The sequence below is a fragment of the Lygodium microphyllum genome, chromosome 6, assembly GCF_053477565.2.
Source record: "Lygodium microphyllum isolate KBCC chromosome 6, Lygodium_microphyllum_v1.1.10, whole genome shotgun sequence".
Lineage (NCBI taxonomy): Eukaryota > Viridiplantae > Streptophyta > Polypodiopsida > Schizaeales > Lygodiaceae > Lygodium > Lygodium microphyllum.
This window is the reverse complement of record NC_141140.1, coordinates 67,122,010-67,128,654: the sequence shown is the minus strand read 5'-3', so window position 1 is coordinate 67,128,654 and position 6,645 is coordinate 67,122,010. Positions and strand designations below refer to the sequence as shown.

At 40.9% G+C, this 6,645-nt stretch overlaps 1 pseudogene; it reads right to left on the bottom strand.

Annotated features, from left to right (window-relative positions):
* Nucleotides 1–4,148: 4,148 nt before the first annotated feature.
* Nucleotides 4,149–4,762, bottom strand: LOC148034648 (peptidyl-prolyl cis-trans isomerase FKBP62 pseudogene; annotated as a pseudogene).
* Between the last annotated feature and the right edge of the window lie 1,883 nt (nucleotides 4,763–6,645).

Genomic DNA, 6,645 nt, shown 5'->3' with positions numbered 1-6,645 from the left:
GAGATATGTGAATGGAGTGTTGTATGTACATGATGGGCCTCTCAATGCACAAAGCATAAATTATTCCTATGCATAGCACTATAAGGCTCCCTCACCTTTCTTCTCGCACCATGTGCTATGACAGGGCGGGATGCACTACTGCACCATCAATTGTGCACAAGGCATACAACCTTCACACAAGTGGCAGTAAGGATTTAATCAATGGATATGAGAAACTCGGTTTCCATCTTGTAATCATTAATAGAGCGTGAGATAGAGGGGGGATGAGCGTGATTAATTTTTCCTTCATCATCTGAGAGGTGAGAATTGAGGGATGTTTCGACAATTGGACGGGCCTCCTCCGTCCATCACTATACACCTTATTCTGTTTAGTGCACTGCATGTTAAGGCTCCCTGGCCTTCCTCCTTGTACCTAGGCCAAATGGGTTAGGATACACCGATACACCATTAACTCTCCATGTTTGCATACTCCCTCTGAATCATTCCTCTTATTGATTTCTAAACCGAATGTGAGCTATGGGTTTCTATCATTATCCCTTGAGTGATGTGAGTTATGGGATGAGCGATTGATCTATCATTCCAATATGAGCGACTATCAATAAGTGTTGTATACCTTGCTATCAATAATTCAACCAAAGCTTCATCAACAAAGCTACCTCCCTAGGTGGTGCTGTGTGGTCCCTACCACATTAGACAAGTGGGATATGACCATGTCTCGTAGTCTCTCCCATCAAAAAATCCTAACTCCTCTCGTGTTAGCGACAGTTTCACCTCCATCATCAACAAATTGGGTCAAGTTTTTCTAACGCTACCTCTTTTATTTACAAGTGTTAGTTATGTCTTGAGTGTGGGAATGCATTCCTGTGCATCCAATTTGCATATCCTCATGAAAACATCCCTATCTGATGATTCAGGTACACAAAGTTTTTATTTTTCCCTAATGGGATCTTTTTCCTACCCACCCGTCCCATTTGCACCTTGTATTGGGATCATTCCTTGACCGTTTAGCTTTATTCTTTGTTTTGACATTTTCTATAAGAATGCACCCTACATTCAACAAAATTAAAATATGACCTTACAACCCTATTTTCCTCTTTGAATTGGCCATTTTTCCTCTTTACACCCCCTACTCCAAGCCACGGACCATGAGTTATTAATTTTTAAAGAATTTTTGGACTATTTAATGTGTTTTCATTTAAGCGTACCTCTTTTGCTTCAGAACAATTATCTAATGTGACAGTTTTGACCTACACCTTCCTTTTGACATTTTTTCTTTTTACTACCCATCATTCTAATGCACGATTTGTCCGTTATTAAATTTTTCGTATTTTTGAGAATTCTCATGTGTGATTTTTGGCTCTTTTTCCATGTGAGCCTGCCTTATTCACCTCAGAATTCAATTTTGATTAGATAGCCTTGTCTGACTTGTTTCCTTGCACAATTTGCATTTTCCCCCCACCTTGATCCAGGTCACCGATTTTATGATATTAATATTTTCGTGAGTTTTCATACCTCTTTTCTTATTTTTCCCATGCGAATGTTCCTTAACACCACCCGAAATGTGTTCTGACTTGATAATCCTATCCCACAAGTTTCCCTTGACATTTTTTCTTTTCATTGCACTCCATTTTGATGCATAGATATTCTCGTATTAATTTTTGGCTTCGTTTTTGTTTGTATTTTTGTCGTTTTTCCATGTGAACCTGCCCTACTGCTCCCGAATTGCTTTCTACTTTACCCATCCTATCTGTTACTTTCCTAAGACATTTTTTTGTTGTTATTCTACTTTATTTCAACCACTAAATTTTTTCATATTAATTTTTATTCCCATTTTCAGGGGTATTTTTTCCATTTTTCCATGAGAACGGGTCTTATCCATGTCAGAAGTGCATTCTGATATGAAAGCCAGTTCGCCCTTCGTTTTGGTCAACGGATTTTTCGATAATAATTTTCATGTGTGTTTTGAAGCCCGATTTTCACCTTTTTCTCATGTCAACGCTCCTAATTGTCCCCGAACATCCCGTTTTAGTTTTCAATCATTTGCCTCTCATCCTCTAGTATATTTTCCCTTCTACTATTCATTCATCCGATGTTTCATTTAATGGTTATTAATTTTTTTATAATTTTTATTTAAATGTTTTGCATGTTTTCGCGCAAACGCCCGCATTTTCGCGATTTTCCACATGTTGATGTGTCCATGAAGTTGTTCCTCTATCTTGTGTACACCTCAACAATGTAAGAAGTTGGAAATAGTTAAATGTTGATAATATGCTATGTCACACTGACATTGGTATATAAGGAGATAAGTTGTAATTTTTCATATCTTTTGGCATATCAATACATTTACAATCTTTCTCTCCCTTCTTGCTCCAAGCTTCCATGGCTTCTACATCTTTCATGTCTTTCTCTCTCCAATTCTAGTCTTTCTCTCTCCTCATCACTCTATTTCTCTCTCTTCCTGCAGTCTTTCTCTCTCCTCTACAGTCTTTCTCTCTCCTCTTTCTCTCTCCCTAGTTCTCTCTCTGACAAGTGGTATCAGAGCTTCAGTCTTTGATCCATTATTTTCTTCCATTTTCACTCTCATTTTCCTATTTCAAAACCAATTTCAGACAAAAATGGTACAAGACAGTGACTAGTGGAGTGTTGCAGGACAACTACAGTTAGCAATGACTACATCTGGAGATATCCAAGGTCAGAGATGGCGGGTAAAGGCTTAAATGGCTGGACGTCATCAAATTTCATGCAAAAATGGAGGTACACAAGTACGGGAGCAGTAGGGGAGTTTCCAAAGCATCTCTGGACCACAAGGATTGCATGCAGAAGCATTAATGGTAGCTTTCTTGGGAGTTTACACCTTTGGACCACAAGGATTGCATGCAGAAGCATTAATGACAGCTTTTCTTGGGAGTTTACACCTCCAGACCACAAGGACTGCATGCAGAAGCATTAATGGCAGCTTTCTTGGGAGTTAACACAACATCTCTGGACCACAAGGACTGCATGCAGGAGCATTAATGGCAGTTTTTTTTTGGGAGTTTACACAACTCTGGCTGGAGGTATTTTGGTGAAGAGAGAGCAAAATCGCTGTACTGTCTCATCTTCCTCCATTTCTTCACCGACTCAATGTTCTGCTTCTTCTGCTGTGCCAAATGTGCCTAGCCAAACTTTTGATCCTTTCTGTGGATCTCGAATTTCCGCCGCCCATTTACCCCATGGCCGCTGCGTGCCTGATGCCCCTAAAGAAGTGTTTCCTTCTCCGGGAGTTTGTGTTCTTGGCAGGTGTTCCTGTGATAGACGAAGGCATATAGGCGAGGCAGAAAACGTTCTGCTGATGATCTCCTCGCAGTTCCTCTTCCGTTTTCTACTGGCAAGCATCCCGTACTCCTTCTCCTTCTCCTTCCTTCGCTTGGGGGAAGGGTTCGTTAGCGAGCATTTCAGCAACGTCCACAGCCCCGTCATCCTCCTCGAGGTCGAAGGGCTTGTTGAGGGAATCCCGAGGTTCTGCAGCTTCATGTAAGCTTCACGGGTGCCTTCAAGGGCCTGCGTGTAGAAGGCCATCTCTCTGGCTAGGTCGTCGTTAATGTTGATGTCACCAGGTTCACTGTATGTGACTGTTAGAGTTTGCAATCAATCTAAGTCACCAGGCCAGCTGATCTCTTCAAGCTTTTCATGGAGGACAACGGAGTTGTAAACCGCATTGGAGCGAGATTCCTGGACAAGAATTTCATCAAGCTCCTCTTCGTCAGACTCTGAGTCATCGTCTTCATCCTCATCTTCATCGTCTCCATACGCAGACCCGTTAGCTCCTTCGCCATCTCTCTCTCATCGGATGCGCAGGGAGGGCCATATTGCGAGACCTCCATGCTGTCACCTCCCGGGTCTCCTTCTTTCAACTTCATCAGATCTTCCAAAAGCATATTCACATCCGTAGAATCACTCAGATGAGAGAAGTTCCTATTCAGATCATTGCTTAGGCTTCATCATCTGTCCTTCCCTTACCTTCACCATTCGAGACAGAAGCGCTCCTGATTAACAATTCAGACAAATTATCTGCAATGATCTTGTCTCCTGACTTAGAGATAGTAAGAACATCAGTAGTCCCATTGTCCTCCATAACTCTTCCTGTTAGCTTCATGTTGCAGAATATCCTAGCCCGTGCTTTGTTGTACTCCTTCTTTCTTCTTTCCAGTAGCTTCAAGTTTTTCAGGTGTGTCCATATCCCATGATTCCTTCTCCTTTTTGAAATTGACCAATTCAACTTCATAGGTAAGGGTAGAATTAGGTGGAATAACTCCAAGCTCTCTCTTTATTTCTAAATTGCCAAAACCATACTCAGGAGGTATTGTGACAAGTGCTATTTTCCCTTTATGCATGGTGGCCACAGCCTTGTCCAAACCTAAAATTACTTGCTCTTCATCTGTAACAAACTCAAAGAGTCCAGAGTCACCGTGACCTTGCTTTTCAAAAACTGTTCCATCAGCAAGCTTGGCAACATATCTAATCTGTGCATGAGATCCATCATTAGGCTTTTCGTATCCTTCCCCAGGTTTAAGGACCTTTTTCACAACTTTTTTGTCATCTGTCACAGTCTCAACAGATTTCCAAGATACTAGCTCCATCTCAATCAACAACGTTGCATGGGAAGGTACAGCTTCATGTCCATCATTTGCCTCTGCTCCATCTAGGCCAAATCCATATTGTGGCTTCACAGTCAAAAGGACTTTCTTCCCCTTCTTCATTGTCTTCACAGCCTTACTTAAAGCTGGGCAAAATTATGCTTCCAGATTCTCCTGCTCCATTTTTTTTTTTTTAAGCCATTAGCCCTGGATGATCCGTTTGCCCTTTGCTTAATTGCAAACTTCTCAGGTGGAACCATTGTGGACTTCTCCTGTGTTACTGGAATATCTACCAAACAGATGTCTGGAAGTCTGCTCTCTGCTGTCTTTATCAGAACTATCCGTGACCCCTTGCCTGTGCCACAGTCTGCAACCACTGATTGTAAATGATAATGTTGTGCCACACGATGAGCTGCAAGACGTTCATATGAAGATGGCATTGGCTTGAATTGAAGCTGCTATTGCTAAGACCCTGTCCCTTCTTCCAACATCTCTTCAGCTTCCTTTTCCATGTTGAGTTTTGCTAATGCAACAGACTGCAGGTTCAGTTAACACTATCTGTTATCTAGGAGACGCAAGGCTTCATATCGCATCAATAGCTCGATTGTCATCCATCGACAATGCAACCAATGGCAATTTCCCATGCTTTAGAGAAGATTTGATTGTCTCCTGGCTCACTGGAGATCCAGATTCATACATTGCAATAGCATCATCAATGATATCTGGAACTCTAGGATTGATAGTTTTGGACAGCACTAAAATTGTTCAAAAATTTTGAAGAATTTCATGGGGGGCTTTTTCTCTTCAACACTTCTTGAATGTTCTTAGCATCAGTGACCAACAACATTTGAAGGTTCTTTCCTAACATTGAAGAGATTGAACCATTTCTTGAAGGCTCAGCAATGATCTATTTGATGAATCTTGTACCACTTGACTTTTTATCATCAACCTATTGCCTATGGAAGTCTGCTGGAGCATTCTCAAGGGTATGATGCTTTGGGGATGCAATCTTCTAATGCCATATTCATGGAATGCTCTCTCCTACTCATTTGAGTGTATAGGTATTGGGTATTGATTCAAGTTGGATAAGAAGTACTCAAAATACTTGGAACAGGGCCAAAATAGGGTGCAGTCCAAACAGGGACAGATTTGGAAAAGTTGCTACAGAAATTAGTAGCATCATTCTAACGACAAAGAAACAATTGGAAGTGATACTATACATCATAAGCTTCGAGTGGAGCCATCAAACGTCTCATTTGGACACATATTTCTCGAGCTAGAGCTTATTTGGTACCGGCAGTTCACTAGCAGTTTACTGTGGACAGTTCTGGAAATTCTTAAACAGAGAGGGGTATTGCTACTCCTAAATTCAAACTAGGATTTCTAATTGATACTCGACATCCTAACCTTCGAGCCAAGCTATCATACACCTTATTTGGACTTCTATTTTTCAAGGATCAATATATTTCTTCAACTTGACTGCAATGGCAGCTGAGAACAATAGCTCCAGCTCTAGTGAACAACGTTGGCTTCAATTACAGGCTAAAATGGACAAACTTGGACAAGGTTGGCTTCAAACACAAGCTAATATTGACAAACTTGTAGTTTCGGCTGAACAATGTATTGCTCTTACAAAGGCACTTATGGAAAAAACAGCAAGACCTGAATCAAATGCTTATGCTCATGGCCAGCATCAATATGCTGATGGTACACTTGGATCAAATGCTTATGCTTATGGACAGCATGTATATACTGATGGTACACATTATGATCTACATGCATCTTATGAATATGAACAGCAACAATATGCAAATGAATATGAGCAGTATGCAAGTACATCTGGACAGCATGTTAATGCTTATAAATATGATGTACCATATCATAATGCAGAGTATCGTCCCATTGAACCTTGGCAGCAGAATGGTTATTATGGTCAACATGCTTATGCTTATGAGCATCCATCTCTTCAGCAACATAGTTCTTATGGATGTAACAGAAATGGTTATGCTTATCAGTACACTTCTAGCTT